At 39.8% G+C, this 18,194-nt stretch overlaps 1 long non-coding RNA gene across 1 annotated transcript; it reads left to right on the top strand.

Annotated features, from left to right (window-relative positions):
* Positions 1–5,529: 5,529 nt before the first annotated feature.
* LOC311065514 lies at positions 5,530–8,370 on the top strand. The gene is made up of 4 exons (XR_014602841.1): positions 5,530–5,616; positions 7,070–7,152; positions 7,319–7,390; positions 8,092–8,370. It is a non-coding gene; the product is annotated as an uncharacterized lncRNA (long non-coding RNA).
* Positions 8,371–18,194: the final 9,824 nt, after the last annotated feature.

The raw sequence follows: 18,194 nt of genomic DNA, 5'->3' as shown, positions 1-18,194 counted from the left end.
ACTATTTTTTGTTTTTGTCACATTCCTAAGCCAATACCAAAGTATTGGTATAAAAATGTACTCAAAGTATGAAAATTAAAAGTACTCATTGTGCAGAATGTCAAACTTCAAGTTTTCAAATGTATAAAAATATTTTGAAAATAGCCGATCTACAAGTTGTAGATCGGCTATTTTCAAATGGCCGAAATGTATATAGGGCTGAGGTGGGTAATGTATGTTTTGTAATAATAATCTAAATCTACAAAGTAACTAGCGAACTAAAGTTTTCAAATAATTGTAGTGGAGTAAAAGTACAATATTTGCCTCTGAGATGCAGTGGAGTAGAAGTAAAAGTATTGGAGATTGGAAATACTCAAGTAAAGTACAAATACCTCAAAATGGTACTTAAGTGCAGTACTTGAGTACATGTACTTAGTTACTTCCCACCACTGGATGTGTAATGCATCAATGTTCTTGAGCCGGCTTGCATTGCATATGAAGTATCCCATGTTGGCTTCTCTGAGGTTCTGGGGATCTATTGACTTTCTGTCCATCGCCTGGAGCTATAAAAGACCATAATACAGCAGGTTGTCAATAACATTTTGTTACGGAATTTGATACAAGTAAGTTAAAGGCTAAGTTAAATCCACAATATAAGCTCATTGCTTATTCCTGCAAAAGTTTGCAATATTTTATACAATAACTCTGATTGGTAGAAATAAACTACTTTCACCATTTATTTAAGTTTCCATCATTTATACATACATAATTATATCGACGCTGTCGGGTGGAAACCTCAGATGTCCAAAACTGTTACTTTTCAGGATTCAAATTCTAAAGTATCAAAAGTAGCAGATCTACAAGCTCAAAACACGTCGTTTTGCGGCGCGTTTTGAGCTTGTGGATCTGCTACTTTTGATGCTTTTGTGTGACGCTGTAGTATGTTCAAGTAGGGCGTTAATTTACGAAATAAAACACATGCACATGCACATGCTCACAACGCCTCAAAACGCCTCGTGCTGCAAGGCGTTGTGAGCTTGTAGATCTGCTATTTTTGGCAAAGAGGTATAGGTGTGGAGGGGGGGAAAAAAAGAGTAGACCAAGTAAAAAAAAAAAGTTGAACTTGCAACACAATTTTATACACGTAGAGGGGGTCCCTGCTTCATCTCTCTCTCAGCTAGGGGGTCCTTGGGCTGAAAAACGTTGAAGACCCACTGGCTGTCAACTGTGAATTCTTGAACTCTTTTGGCATACATTCCTATAGGCTGTGACTCACCGCCACCATCACTGCAAACTCTATATTATAAACCACACACCACAACACACTGTGCTTATTCTTTCCCAGAATTGCATAATAGTTATATTCCTGTGTCTTACACAGCCCTTTCAGTTTATATTTCAGAACTGGAACCGTTGTCCAATAGATCCAAAAAGATGAGACAACATAATTTGTCCTCTGTCTGCCAGCGGCTTGGGCATCACGGCCCGATACAGTTTCATAGAACGATTAGAAACCATATACTGTAGTATGCAGTATAGAGCTGCCCTTGACTAAATACATTCTTAGTTGAGTACTATAGAGGCTATGCGCGTGACATCATCGTACCCGGAAGTTATGCGGGAACGCCTACTGAACGGCAAAAAAAACTTTTTTTCTGGCCTTGACAGCCCATACATCCAAACAGAAAAGGCGTATCCGATTGTATTAAACAATGTTAAACTCACCAACATTGCAGCTGTACAGAAAGCTTGAATTATCCTCTTTCTATCTGCAATGTTTCATAAAAATCCACCGTAGACATCTAATGAGATACTTTCTGTCAATAAATTCCGTGCAGGTGATTATTATGAAGTGTCGTTTTCAATAACGCAACGTCCTGCTGCCTCCTGCATTATGTGACATTTAGAAACAGGTGGTACGCAGGAACGTTGAGTGATTTCCAACGAGCGCTTCCAAACTCCAACACTCCATGCATGCTGCTCAATGTTTTGCCACTCAGTCTCAGTGAGGGGGGCATGTCCGAGCGCATACTCTCTATAGTTTTAGGAATTTGCAGACTACCGGTATAAGGGAGAATTTTGTTAGTCCTGAGGTGGAAACTCAGTTACGGCTTCGCCCAGTTGATGGTTGCTCAGATGGTTATGATGATGAGCGCTCCGGGGGAGCAGTTAGGGGTTGAGTATCTTGCTCAGGAACACTGCCAACTCCTAGACCACAATCTGGCACCACACGCATTTTAGAACAAACATGGGAAAGTTCTCATTCTACTGCTCTGCCACCAAAATGTGGAATACCCTGAGAACATCCATTAAAGGATGTGTATCGCTAGTTTCTTTAAAAATGTATCTGAAAACATCTATCAGGAGACCAAAAGGGGAGATAAATGTGTACATAATTGTATGTTGAATGTATTGTATGCCATGTTGATTAATCAAATACATAGTCCCACAATGGAAACAAGTCACCAGGACTTTTTTTGTGTAGCTTTAATGTCTTTCTGTACCACGCGCTGTTTACATTTCTGACTAATAAAGTTAGTTTAATCAATCAAAACCATAACTCTAACACTGAAGATCTTTGCTGTGTTTCTGAGGTTCTGATCAGTGGTCAGTTGACTTGGGGGAAGTACACACGGATCCTTTACTCAGGGAAAAGCAGAGGCAGCACAGCTGTTTCTTTTTTCTCCCCGGGAAGGGAAGGGTTTTTCGCTGAACCCAGCATTTCTCTGTTCATCAGCTCACGGTTTCACGCTCATAGAGTTTCACACATTCACTCCTGGGAGCTGCCAGCTCACTATAGCATCTCCAGTCTCCTCCTGAACCACTGGAGCAATATTGTGGCTTTTTAAGTGTCAAGGGTTTCTTTACATTATAGGGGAAGGGAGAACATTACTCACTCAGCATTTCCCTCGCCCTTGTCTTGGGATTTGAACTCGTAACCTTCCTGCCAGTCTGCCAGTCTGAGACATAGTCTGACCTCTAAGCTACTGACGGCCGATGAAACGCACAACGTTACAGTATTTTCTCTTAAGCATAAAAGTATCACAATCAAAGACACATGTTCTTTGAGTAATTGTCCTTCAGAGCAAGGAAGTATTCCATCATTACAATATTAACCTTGTGGTTTAGGCTAAATAGGTTTGTGGTCCAATTATGCTTGGCTCTGATTGCTTCAACATTGTTTTATGGATCGACCACATCTGTAATGTAAAACTTTTAAATGAAAGCAATTACTGACGTTGCTTAGGTATTAGCTGACTGTTACGGTAAGCACATTGGTCACATCACTACGATCTTGGTTCCCAGGTGGTGTTGGATGTCAAGCCCCCTTTCTACGTGCCAGAACTAGTTTGTGCTGTCATTTTGAGACCGGGGCGTCATGTGCGGTTCCAGGGGATGGCAGTTGCCACCCTCTAGCATTCGCATTTAACCTCAAATTCAGTTATTTTGGGCATTATTGTCTCTACTTCTGAACGTTGTTTTGCAGACAGATCAGGTTTTACACCAGGGCGCATCTCAATCCACGCCCGTCCATCTACAGGGACACGTGTTTTCTTCCTTACATTCATTAACCATGCACTTTCAACCTGCTGACTCTATTTTCTGCATGTCATTATAAGCAAACGTTTCCAACCTTTATATAAATTATATACAGTGGTGCAGTGCTCATTGCCAGTGGTGTTAAATAACTAAGTACATTTACTCACGTACTGTACTTAAGTACAATTTTGAGGTATTTTTTACTTTACTGGAGTATTTCCAATGTTCAGTACTTTTACTTCTACTCCACTACCATGAATATTGTACTTTTACTCCAGTACAATTATTTGAAAATGTTAGTTACTAGTTACTTTGCAGATTATTATTATTTATATTATAAAATATAAATTAACCACTATTTTATAGATAGGCTATTTGAAAATAGCTGATCTACAAGCTCACAACGCATCGCGTCACGTCGTGTCGCATCGCGACACGTTGTGAGCTTGTAGATCTGCCATTTTCAAACATTTTCGTACTTTTACATGTACTTTTACGTGCACGTGGCACGCACATGCACAGATGTGGAAACAAACATTCACTCGTCTTACCAAAGCTTAAAAGGCTGCCGAGTGTCAACCATGTGAAATAACATATGATTGACCCTGGCAGGATGCATATTGGGAGGTCCATTGTGTGACCTCCCACACGGAAAGGAAATATATGAACATATATGCCAATATATGGCAGGTATATGCAGAATATATGCTGCATATATGTCATATTCAGGTTCATATATGTGCATATATGTTGATATATAGGGAATATATGTTTCATATATAGCTCATATATGTTCACATATATGCCACAATCAGGTTCATATATGTGCATATATGTTGATATATAGGGAATATATGTCTCATAGTAGCTCATATATGTTCACATATATGCCACAATCAGGTTCATATATTTGCATATATGTCATAAATGCCTACATATATGCCTACATATATAGCTAATATGTATTTGACTTTTTGCATATATGTCATACATAATGCCTATATATATATATAGCTCATATCTCCCTTTTTTATTTGCAAGGTAATATGTGCATATCAGTCCAAAGTTATATAAGAAAATGTATTCATTATTGTATGTATTTCCATTCAATGTAGATTGTGGTTTGTGGATTGTGGAATTATAACATAAAGACAATATTGTTTAATTAGGTCTGCTGCCACTCTTATTTATTTTAAAACACAACTAAAGACCTTTCTGTTTTCCATTGCCTTCTAGAGGCACAACAATTTAAAATGTTTTACATGATGTGAACATACTCATCATTATCAGTTATTATTATCATTAGTAGTTGTATCCTTCAACTTCTTGTTTATGCCCCAAATGACTGCTATACAGGTTTTGTAGCAATTTTGTAGCAATTATGGAAATATTAGACCCTAATTGTCGAATGTTTAAGAATGTTCTAATCATGTATACTTTATTTTACTTACAAATATTTTCCTTTTTTTTTTTTTTACATTTTGGACAAAATAGCCAATTTACATTGAGGTGTGCAGATATCCCATGCCGTGCCCATCTATCCTGTTACTTACAGCAGTGGTTCTCAACCTTTTCAGGCCGAGATCCCCCAAAATAATCATATTTGAACTGGGGACCCCCAACCCTAATATGTATTTGGAATGTAGGAGTTGATGCATTTAGTTTGACTCCACAGATCAATATTGTGAAAATAGCCGATCTACAAGCTCACAACAACGGCTTGATGGGTTATGTTTGCCTCTTTCTTATATTTTTGGCAATTTGGCCAATGTTTGACCATTTTTTTTGTATAGTTTGTTGATTACTTTTGATGCAGTAATAGTCTTTTTCTTTGCTTTCTTTTATTTATTTTTAAGGTATTAAAAAGTTTACTTAAATTTTACTTCACTGTCATCTGGGAAACTCCCCAAAATCATATGGGGACCCCCCTGTGGTTCCCGACCCACAGGTTGAGAACCACGCTCACAGAAATACGTCACGCAGCTCTGGGCGGAGCCTATTCGTTTTGAATTCGTCAGGTGGATCTAACGTCTGTCGGCGAACATTTATTTACAAACAAATCGGGTGCTTCCGTGCTTCTACTCTACTAGATAGCAGGTAAGTTCTTTAATTAGTTTATGGAATTATGTTATCCAACTTGTTAGTATCGTAAAAGTTCAATTATATTAGCGTATTAGCCATGGATCACACGACGCTCCGTCATGAGCGTCATGGCTGAACTGCAACCTGGTTTTTGTACTTTCTCTATTTACAACCTGTACATCCACATACACGTTCAGATTTTAAATATAAAGTGCTTACTCCATGGCCACGGATGTTACAAGTCTACTAGGGCACTCGGAAATACCTGTATTGTCTGTATTGTTCAATAAAAAGCATTTTAATTCGATCGGTGGCCATTTTTTCCGTATTTCCTCATGCTTTCAACTACGCGACCCTATTGGTTGGGAGGTGTACTGCACTCTGATACATTATAACTCTATGACACAATGGCCACCGATCGGATTAAAATGCTTTTTATTGAACCATCCGGAATAATACGAGTACTTACACCCACCCGAAGTGAATTGTAACATCCGTGGCCAGGAGTTGAGCACTATATATCTGAAATCAGAACGTGTATGTAGATGTAGGGCCGTAAATGGATAAAGTGCAAACACCAGGTTGAAGTTTCGTCATGACTGTCATGATACAGTGATTCGCTCCGGTTCAGCTTAAATTATGTTTTGTCGTAAGACTGTGTTGCACTCCCAAAAATCACTGATCTACAAGCTCACAGCGACGCATTGTGAGCTTGAGATAAGGTTTTTGGGTTGTGTAACACAGTCTTAGATATGGCATTAGCATATTCATTTCTCATGTTTCAGGGCTAATTAATTTCCATGTGGTGCATAATGAGTGTTTATTTTAGGTATAAATCAGTCCACCTCAGTGAGCTAATGTTGGCGTTTGTTTTAACTGTAATTCATTATTATTATTATTATTATTATTATTATTATTATTATTATTATTATTATTATTATTATTGTTATTATTATATCTGTGAATTTTGAACCTACAGAGACAGTAGCTAACAAAAGCAGGTAATGGTTCTCAAAGTGAGCACCAGGGACCCCCAGGGGTCATTGGGGGGTTTCTAGGTGGTCCCCTGGTAAAGCATCAAAATCAGTTTAACCACTTAAACCCTATACAAAGTGCCTATTTGAAAATAGCAGATCTACCAGCTATTAAAAAACTAAAGAACACTGTAAACAATATGTGTGGAATATTTTTGAAGCACTTTTGTCAAATCTTGAGTCTGCATAGCCAAGTACATACTAATTAGGGGGTACTTGACATGAACATGTTTGAGAACCACTGATTTGTATAACATGAGTTCATTATTCAGTTCTGCATTGTGCATTGTGAAAACGCCAAGTTCATCAGAAGAACTGAATGAATTATGAGAAGGGGGCACGGTGGCGCAAATTATGAGCAATCTGATGAGTTAACATTACTTTTTAAATTACTAACACACAAATAATGTTTTAAAATATTTCTACTATCACAGTTGCTGAAAGAAACACCTGGCTGGCAGTGAGCACCAGTGCAAAGACTGGACACGACAAGAAGAAGTGCGAAGACGATTTTCAGGTGAAAAGAATATCTGCTGCTACATGATGTCTTTACTTGCATTAGTCTGATGATGTCTTTATTTTTTATTTAATTTTGGGATACTGTGTACTTTCGTTTGATACTTTTTTTGTTGTTGTTTGACATTCTTCTCCTCTAAAATAATAATCATGAAATATTTCTTAAGGTGGCAAGCCAAAGCGAGGTGAAGGGGATCAGCTGGAAGCCCTGGACGCTGAGAAAAAGACAGCCATAATTGGTGAGTAAAAACAAAAGAATTGAGAAAGGAAAATGGGTAATAGTAATAGCTGATGCCTTAAGTTGGCTACTTTAACATCCCTGTTTCACTATTTATTAGCTATCAGTGGAGACGGCATCAGGTAAGCATCGACACCATTGGTATCTTGTACGGCTTGGCATCTACTGTAGGGTGATCATACACCAACTTTCCAATTGCTCACTTCCTGATCACAGGATTCTAATAGATCTGGCTTAGTCTGCTTCCACTGTGGTGGTCCTCTGTGTTAGAACACTGTTAGAACACCGGCATCTTCATCCCTCCTTCACCCATACTCACGCAATGACCAGACCATGCCTTTAATTCATTTTCATTCATGCCTTTAATTTATTTGCTTGATTGCGAAGCATATCTTATTGCTCTTACTGGTAAACAACCTGTGCTGATAATCTGTTGTTCGTACAAGTGCAGTTCATGTGATGTCAAACATACCATGAGATCATTTGACAAGTTGTCACTAATAATTGTAAACTTGGACAGACTCAATAAATGCACTGAATTTTCAGAAAGTTCTATATAATTTTAATATTAAGAAAAGATCATGACTAAAATCACTAATCAAATTGTTCCTCTTGCCATGGAGTGGAATGCTTGGAGTCTATATTAGACTGAGCATTTGGTCCTGTCTTCTAGCTCATTATCTCCCTTTCTCTTCTCTGTAGAGGCAACACAGAAGAAGTGGCCACATGCAACCAAAGGCCAGCTGGGTACAGCCATCAATTCCAAGCTGACAGAGCTCCGTTATCGCCAAAGGCAGACTAAGTGAAGAAAGCTGTGCTCCAATGTTTTGTGAGCTTGTAGATTAGCTATTTTGTCTGTTTTATATTGAAACTCAAATATTGAAAACATGCCCATGATGGGAAAGAAAGCTGTGCGCCAATGTTTTGTGAGCTTGTAGATCAGCTATTTTGTTTGTTTTATATTGAAACAAAAATATTGAAAACATGCCCATGATGGGAAAGAAGGCTGTGCTCCAATGTTAATTGTGAGGTTGTTGATCAGCTATTTTGTTTGTTTTATACTGAAACAAATATTAAAAACATGCCTATGATAGGAAGGATGTGGTAGAGGCGTGAACAATATATATATAATTTGTTTTGTTTTTCCTGAATAAATGAATGTTAATGACTTTTAGATTTGTTTTTTATTTATTTATGTAGGTAGGTATATGCATGTATTCCTGAACAAATGTGTAAATAAACATATATGACATATATTTAACATATATATTAAATACATATATGTGCATATTTAACATATATATTGAATACATATATGTGACATATTCGAAATTGGCCGCCTACATATATGTTCTAAACATATATAGACATATATGTGCATATATGTAATATACATATATGTGACATATTCGAAATTGGCCACCTACATATATGTTCTAAACATATATAGACATATATGTGCATATATGTACATATATGTAATATACATATATGTAGGCGGCCAATTTCGAATATGTCACATATATGCTGAACATATATGTGACATATATTTTAAAAATGTATGTTCATATATTTCCTTTCCGTGTGGGCTGCTAAGTACTGTATAGGTGTGTAGGCATGGTATACTGTCAGATGATCTGAAACAGTCCAAAGAGAACGTCTGGATAACAGTGGTGGCTGATGGATTCAGGAACTAAATTACAGAGGTGACGTCTGCAAGGTAAATGTATCCCCATTATGCAAGTAAATCTATAATACAATTTGATATAGTGTGGGTTCATAAATAGGCCTACATATTAAAGAGGTTATTTCAATCGGCGATCGCTCAAGTGACGTGTGCGTGTGTGCACGTGACTTGTGTGTGTGTGTGACGTCATTAAAATAGCGTCCCACCAGTTAAAAAAATCACCACTACAACACTGATTTTATATACTGTATGTGTATATATAAGATCGGCTATTTTCTTATCTTTGAAATGTGGCAATTTTTTGGGCATCCCCTACTTTCTTTTTTTATAATGAGGCCTCTGAGACTCTACAGACTGTATGATACAGTGAGTGAGAGTGAGTGGAATCACTTACTGTTCTGGTTCCCTGATCACAGAGCACGGAAACAACAGCTAAAGATGATCCATCAACAATATTTGGACTTACATCGTGACATGGGTCTGCCAAAGTTCAACACCGCTTTAAAACATGCAACATGGTTCCTATAGATTAGAGGCCAACTAATCAAAGCTTTTCACTCCTGTGGTCTTTTCTTCCATTCCAGTATAATAATTTAAAAATAAAACTGAGACAATGCTTGCTTGACTACTTGACAGATGAAAGCCCCCCAGGTGTAATTAATTGGAATTAGTGGAGAAAAGCCCATTACTTGCGACAAAATGACTCTTGAGTGGCAACATAAATACTCCCTGACTCCCATTATAACTCTTGAGCACAGGTGGTTGAGTGAAGCTTCTGAAAAGCGATCAATCATTGCATGTTCACACACACACACACGCACGCGCGCAATGGGCAAATTGATTTCTGCCCCACATTTGAATTGATTCAGTTCTGAGCAAGTTGTCCTTATCAGTATAAGGGTCTGTTGTGTTTAGAGTGGTCTGGGTGGTTGCTGTTGTGGTGAGGAGGAGGGTATTACGCTCCACAGGCTTCCTGTAGTTGGTAGCCTGGGCAGCGTTCCTTTTCGGGTATATGATCCGGTCGGGAGCGGAAGTAAACAAAAAAAAAAAGTGGCCAGATGGGCAGAACCGGAAAGACGTCTCACCCCAAAATAGGTCCGTGCTAATAAAATCCTTGATGCGGCATAGTTTAGCTTATTTTTTTAATGTAAATGTGCGTGCACTATCCGGAGACTATTTAGCGTCTGTATTATCCCACGGGGAAATTCTATTCCATTTAAATAGGGATCGGGGAACCAAAACAAAGCGGCACCGCAAAACCGGATGGGCAGAATCCGGAAAGAGGATCATTTTTTCTTTTTTTTCCAGTAGGCGTGGCCTAGACCGGATCATATGGGTCTTTAGTAACGCAGACCAGGGTTTCCTCCGAGGTGGAAAGACTGGTGATGCGAGGTTATGTAGATGGAGGTATGGATGCATCCCTCCATCTCCATCCCTGTGTTTAGATCAGTGGTTCTGAAATGTATTCATGCCAATTAAGGATCCCCAAATTGATACATGGCCACTGACCCCCATCTGAAAATGTTTTGTGCCAGGGACCCACAGAAGAGAAGATTTGTGTGTGTGTTTTTTTTTTTAATTAATCAAAATTTTCCAAACATTTTTTTTAAAACAAACAAAAAATAAATAGCAGATGTACAAGCTCGCAGCGCGCTGTAGATCATATAAATGGATCAACCGGTTAAAATGATTGTGATGCTCTTTTAACACATTTAGCTGGGGTCCCCGGACCCCACTTTGAGAACCAATGGTACAGAAAGTTATATATCCCACAATGTGAAGCGTGTTCTTTCATTGTGCCATTCAAGACATCATCTGAGAAAGCTTTTCTTCCAACAGTTTGCTATGAATGGATTTTGTGTTTGTGTTGTAGATTACCTCTTCCTGCAGAGCACTTCACACCAGACTTTACAGAGCAGCCACCGTGTACACAGCATGCGGTCCCCCTGGTCTGCAAGAGGTAGCAGTCCATGAATCTGAAATCATGTTTTCCTAAAACCAGTTTTGAAGCATGTCAAGTGACTGTTCATTGGGGTGGTATAGGCTCTGGGGGTCTCTAGACATTGAGGTATTTATCATTCGGGACACAAGTGTATACAGTAAGCTTACATAGACACTTGCATCCATGGATACAAGTATTGTAGAGTGTTTTTTTTTTTTTGTCGTTACACCTGTAAACCTGTGACGTTTGCAATAAAGTTGAGTTGGAGTTGAAGTTTTATGGCAGTTATTATAAGTATACTTTACTTCAGTATGAAGAATAGTATGAACTATTCCCACAAGGGTACAGTGGAATAAGTCAACATATTTATTAGCAAAAGTCGAGAGCTCTCTGAGACAAGATGGCAAGATTTACAAATAGTTACCCTGACAGACTATACCAACAGGTGAAAACATGGTTTGCTTACTGAACTGTGAGTTGTAAATAGATCTGCATAGTGGACAGATGTCCTCTTAGTTGAGGCTCATAGTAATAAATACATAAATGAAGGCATGGCAATCAAGGACAAAACATTGCGGTATTGTCATATCTGACATGACAGTTTCCTGCACCACTCAGGCTCACAGTCACCCAACGCCCACCCCCAGCAAGATCAGATACGTTTATTGATCCTGCAAGGGAAATTCAGTAGCGAAAGGTAGCACTGCCGGTAAGATACAGTTACAGGGCAAGATACAGATACAGCAGGGTAAAGACAAGACATCACAAAAAAAAGCACCATCAATAATGAATAAAATATACAACAGTGCATACTGTTGTATATGTCAGATAGTGTACTTACAGTACTATAATGCATTGGTTCTCACAATACTATAATGCATTGGTTCTCAAAGTGGGGTCCGGGGACCCCCAGGGGTCCTTGAGGGAGTTCCAGGGGGTCCCCAGCTACATGATAGATTAGGCACCAAATGGACCCTTATGGGTCTGTAACTCTGAGAGTGTACAAATGGAACAAAATGGACCCTAACGGGTCCATTTGGTTCCATTTGTACACTCTCAGAGTTAAATTGACATAGATTTTACAATATAAATTGCGGTCCAAGTGATAGAAATGCCATTAAATGGGGGTCTGTAGCCTCTAATGCATGTCAAACAGGGGGTCCTTGAAATTAAAATAGTTGAGAATCACTGCTAGAGCCGTAAAAAATCTTCTCTTATGGGGGTCCCTGGCATATCTTTTGAAATGGGGGTCCGCGGGCTAATAAGTGTCAATTTGGGGGTCCTTGACATGAAAAAGTTTGATAACCACTGCTATAATGAACTGTAACTATGGTACCTCAGGCAGTGTATGAGGACGGGAGAAAGAATCACTAGACCAGAGGAGAAGAAACATCTAGGGGAAAAGTCAAAAGCTAATCTAGCAAGCAAAACTTCAGAAGTAGACCACCTTTCTGACGAGAGCCATGTCGGACGCATAATGAGTACTTCCATGCCACAGTATTGGCCTGTACCATAGAGCGGGGGTTCTCAAAGAGTTTTATACGTGGTGCAGGGACGTGCACAGAGAGACTCTAGGTGGTGTTAGAGCACCTGCCCTTTGCCCTCTTGACCAGAAGTGCCCTTTTGAAAAGAAGAAGAAAAAAACGTGTTTTTTTTTTCAGTTTACAGCAGGGGTCTTCAACAGGGGGTCCGGGACCCCTAGGGGGTCCTCAGAGTTACTACAGGGGGTCCGCCAAATCTTTATGTGATATGATTTTTCTTTTTACCATAACCACTCCAAACCTAGCATCCCTTTTCTGAGGAGAACTTTAGCCAAAAATAGCAGATCTACAAGCCCACAACGCCTCGCGCTTGAGCACCTGCCCCTCAAAATGTCTATGCACGCCACTGACATGGTGTTTAAGTGTTTTATATTGTATACGTTGGCTATTAAAATAGCAGATATACGTGCTTGTTTATTTATTTTTTACACAAATCCTCTCTTCAGGGGTTGTCCCTGGCGCAAAACATTTTCAGAAGGCAAATATATATCAATTTGGGGGTCCTTGGCAAAAAAAAAAGTTTGAGAACTACTGCCTTAAGGTCCTAACGGTGCGTTTTAACAGCGGGCGATTCAGGATAGTATTCTCCGGAAGTGCATTATATGTCTATGAGAGCCGGCAACTACTGGCGATAGCTGGGCGAAGAGGCGAAGTGGGCGGGGGGACGATATTGATCTGAAAAGATGGATTTTATTTATCTTTTGGACGATGTCGTCCCGCAATCGTCCGGAGAGTCGCCCGCTGTTAAAGCGTACTGTTACACACCGGGGGCGTTTTTTTCATGCGAATAATACTTTTTCTTTTTTAAAACCCTATCAAGTCAATGCAAGCCTCCACATCAGTTTTGCGGAGTGAAAAAGCGCCTTTTATTTATTCGGACCGAGTCCGAATTTTGCGTATATTCGCATAATCGTAATGACCTTTAGAGCCATGGTGCTCAAAGTGGGGTCCGGGGACCCCCAGGGGTCCTTGAGTGGGTTCCAGGGGGTACCCAGATAAATGTTGCATAGTTAGTAACCAAATGGACCCTTATGTTTCTGTAACTCTGAGAGTTATGGTGGTCCGTGGTCTAATGCAGGGGTTCCCAAAGTGGGGTCCGGGGACCCCCAGGGCCCTACATACATCAGCTATTTTCCAAAAATCTTGATATTCTTTGAAAATGTTTGAATATTTTTTTTACATTTTTAACACCACATCTGGAACTCTTTTCAGATGGGGGTCCGCGACCAAATCCGCATTCATTTAGGGGTACTTGACCTGAAAAGGTTTGAGAACCACTGCTTTAGAGTGCAACAACACGATAGAGGACAGCCATGACAACACTGGAACCTCCCCAGTCCCACATACTATCTAATAAGCCTGACTAATAACTCATCTCAACCCCAGCCCTCACACCCATGGCAGGGGGTACTTATGGAACATTCTTTGCACTGCATCATGGGAACAGAAAGGAAGCCAGAAACGTGGCGGCTCCCCTGAATCCTTGGGGGACTGACTGCATGCTCCCATTAGACCCTTGTATAACAGCAGCCCCCATTTGACAGGCAAACACAGCTGAAGGAAATGAACATTAATTGAGGGTGTGATTCATTTAGTGTCAGCATGGACAGCAGCTCCTGTACAGTTTACACTGAAATGAAAGACACCCACAATTAATGTCATTACTTTCAGCTGTGTTTACCCGGCAAATGGCTGCCATGTGAAAAGGGTCCATGAGGACATGTTCAAGTTTTTAAGTTGTTTTGATGTTGTGTCCTAAATGCCACAATGGATGTACAGTATGTTTATCTATTTTGTATTAATGCAAGTGCATAGAAACAGAAGACAAATAACAATAACATTAATGATAGTAATAATAATAATAATGGTCCTCCTGATTCTTTTGAATTATTGACCCAAGAAATGGGTCCCGGCCCATTGTCTGAGAAACACTGATCTAGATCAGTGGTTCTCAAACGTTTTCGTGCCAAGGACCCCCAAATAGACACTTATTAGACCGCGGACCCCCATTTGAAAAGATAAGCCAGGGACCCCCATAAGAGAAGATTTTTACAGCTCTCTAGCAGTGATTTTCAACCATATTAATTTCAAGGACCCCCAGTTTGACATGTATTAGGGCTACGGACCCCCATTTAATGGCATGTATGTCTCTGGGACCCACACTCATATTGTAAAACCAATGTTAATTTAACTCTGAGAGTGTACAAATGGAACCAAATGGACCCGTTAGGGTCCAGTTGGTTCCATTTGTACACTCTCAGAGTTACAGACCCATAAGGGTCCATTTGGTCCCTGTCCATCATTTAGCTGGGGACCCCCTGGAACCCCCTCAAGTACCCCTGGGGGTCCCCGGACCCCACTTTGAGAACCAATGATCTAGATCAGTCAATCTAGTTTGATAAATAATCTGGGCTATGCCTCCCCCTATTGCTAGGGAAGAGCACTGCAGCCCCTCTCCAGTGTTCAAAACCAAAAGGACATTTGTTCTAGAACTGGTTCCGTTCTGGATTCTTGGAACCTCGGTGCTTTCACAAAATGGCCTGTGTTTACACCAGTGGTAAGGAGAGCTAGGGGGCAGTAGCTGAATGGTTAGAGTTAGAGAGCCCGCCAGGGAAGCAAGAGTCTCCGTTTTCCCCTGGTTCAATTCCAGGCCTGGCCAGCGATGTTGACTACGACCGGTCAAAGAGTCCATTTGGCAGGGCAAATTCAATTGCATTTACAGTTTCTTTTATAATGATTTTTTGCTTGCTTATGCCATTGTTTATATCGCATCTGCATCTTCCAACCTGTAGAATAGTGACACGCCCACTTTGTTTTTTCTGGCGCAGAAACAGCAAGTATTTTTTTCATTCCAGTTCTGAACCAATTCATTTTCAGTGGAAACACTCTGTACTGGTTCAAAATTAGGCAGGAAAAAAAGAACGGAACCGGTTCAAACCCGGTAGAAAATGGGCCTTTGAGCATCATTGTGCCCAGCAGCTAAATAGTTAGCAGTGATACATCACTGACACATAAGTATTGTTTTTTGGTGTACTGAAGGTACTGTGTCATGTCATTCTAAAAGAACGTCTCTTGTGGCTTTCTTAGCAGTCGCAGCTTGGCAGCTGGCAGTAAAACTGTATGTAGTCATGGAAACTCCAGGGAACAGAAATCGTTCACAAGTGCTAGAGTATACATACTGTATCAAGAAATGTCAAGTTTTGTGCAGATTGAAGCCAGGAGGAGAAGGCATGTTCATCATCAGATGGAAACACAAATGCCAGCTATTGAAAGTTCAGTGATTGAAGACACAAAGCAATTTTCATAATGCAAACAGAAGCCGCCTTGTATGGTGAAACATTGTAAGGTTAAACACTTTCGGGGTCATTATTATGATAAGGCCTTACTAAAGTATTGCATTTTAGAAATGAATGAATGATGCAGTCAGAACGGGTATGCTTTATTCTGAGGCTTAAACAAAGCATGCCATAAATGAATGAATGATATTAACCATTACAGTCCATATTTGGTCTCTTAACCCATTCAATCCAGGGATGCATCTCTGTCATTTTAGATTTCTTTGGCTATTCAAAAAAAGCAGATATACTGCTCATAGCTCATAGCGCGGCACCGAGTGCCGCACTTTGAGCTTGTAGATCTGCTATTCTTTTTTAAATCGTGAAGTTTGAATATGTATATATTTTAAAGCAAACATTTGTAACTCAAATCTTTGCTTCTGGGGGGTCCCTGGAATAAAATAATTTTACAAATGTTTGCTTAAAAAATATATATTCAAAGATTTGCACAAATTGTCATGATTTTTCCAAAAAAAAAGCACATCTACAAGCTCATATCGCAACATTTGGTGCCGCGCTATGAGCTTGTATATCTGCTATGTTTTGAATAGCCAAAGAAATCTTAAAATGACACACAGATGCGTTCCCGGTCTAACCCGGTTAAGGGTGTGCAAATGCATGGCAGATTCAAATGCAAGGCCAGATGAGATGGGTCTGTAACCCTTGTGAGTCGGACACATAAGGGTGTGTGTTCTACCGTGCTACGCTATATACGTAGTGTGACCTGCAGAAAGTGTTCACAGCCAAGCCTAGCCCTCTTCTAACTATTTCATCCATTGAAAACGTGTATCTCCACGACCACGCTCATGTCGTGCAGGGAATGATAATCATATCCCTCCAAAATAAAACTAGAGCACACCACTGAGAGTGCCAGTGTTCTAAAGTGCAGTTCACATGTTAAAGAACGTCTTTTCCTCACGGAAACCCTTCAGTTTATTTTTACAGCTATTACCAATAAATGATAGACATGGTTATAGAAAGCTGTCACTTTACCTTACCTCTATCCAGAAGCAATGCACTTAAGATGTACAGAGCCATTGCACGCTGGAATGTGCTCCCCCCACATTTGACTCTAACTAGAACTAAATGTGGTTTCAAAAATAAACTTAAGGAAGCAATTATCAGAAAGTAAATTAGATTAGATTAGGTTATTATTATTGTTTTTTTCCAGACAGACAAACCTGTTTTATTTGTCTTATTTTACTTTTAAGGTAAATTTTGTTCTCTAATTTTGTGTATTTGACCATGCTGTACTGCATTTTATGTATTGTGAGTTTTTTTTTGCCTGGACCCAGGAAGAATAGTCTCCACTACGGTGTAGACTAATAGGGATCCTTAATAAACAAACACGTCCTGTTGAATGTGAACTCAGGGTCAGTACTACCTGCTGAGCAGGGCCCAAATTACTGAAATATGGTTGTGAGAACCTCATCTGAAACCGAGTCGTAGCGTATTTATGGAAACAAATCCAGTACCTGTGAAATATGGCACGGCATGATGGTTCGCTTAGGTTTTTTTTTTTGTCAAAAAGAGCTTATTTAGTGAGCCCACGATTTCAGCCGGGCTCAAAGACTAAACGCCTTTTGGTGTTATGAGAACTTGTCACAAAAAGCCTTTAGAGAATAGTCACTTCCACAGCCAAGACACCTTGATCTGAAGTAAAGTTCCACCTTGTGGAACTTATTAGTGCCACCTCACTGCCTCCTGGCACCGCTCCCTGACAGAAAATATGTCACCCATCAGGTGTCATTATGGCTCCATTTCTTCTGGAGACCACAGTTCACCTCTGAGTCTCTACTCTCTCCAGGGGTGGAGAGTATAACTAAGTACATGTACTGGTGTGTGTGTGTGTGTGTGTGTGTGTGTGTGTGTGTGTGTGTGTGTGTGTGTGTGTGTGTGTGTGTGTGTGTGTGTGTGTGTGTGTGTGTGTGTGTGTGTGTGTGTGTGTGTGTGTGTGTGTGTGTGTGTCTGACTGACTGACTGACAGTGTTACTGAGTTCATGTTGTCCTAGTCTAGTCTTCATTGTCTTGTCCTATATGTTTCTTTCTCTTTTTCTCTTTCTTCTCTCTTTCTCTAGACTGCGCCCCGGGACAGTGTAATAAAAGGCTGTGTTTTTTCTTTTTCTTTTTTTTAAATCCCCGCCTAAAAATAACTAAATATTGAAAAAATCCCAGCTCCCTCAAGTATTAGAAGGACAACACCAGAAGGAACAGAAGGAAGCCACCAGAACCAAAGACAGGTGTTTTCGATAAATCTATCATATATAGGACAAGGTGTCTGATAAAATGAAAATCAAATG

Source organism: Gymnoscopelus microlampas, assembly GCF_963454915.1.
Source record: "Gymnoscopelus microlampas genome assembly, chromosome: 18".
Classification (NCBI taxonomy): Eukaryota; Metazoa; Chordata; class Actinopteri; order Myctophiformes; family Myctophidae; genus Gymnoscopelus; species Gymnoscopelus microlampas.
This window is presented reverse-complemented; position numbering and strand designations above follow the sequence as displayed.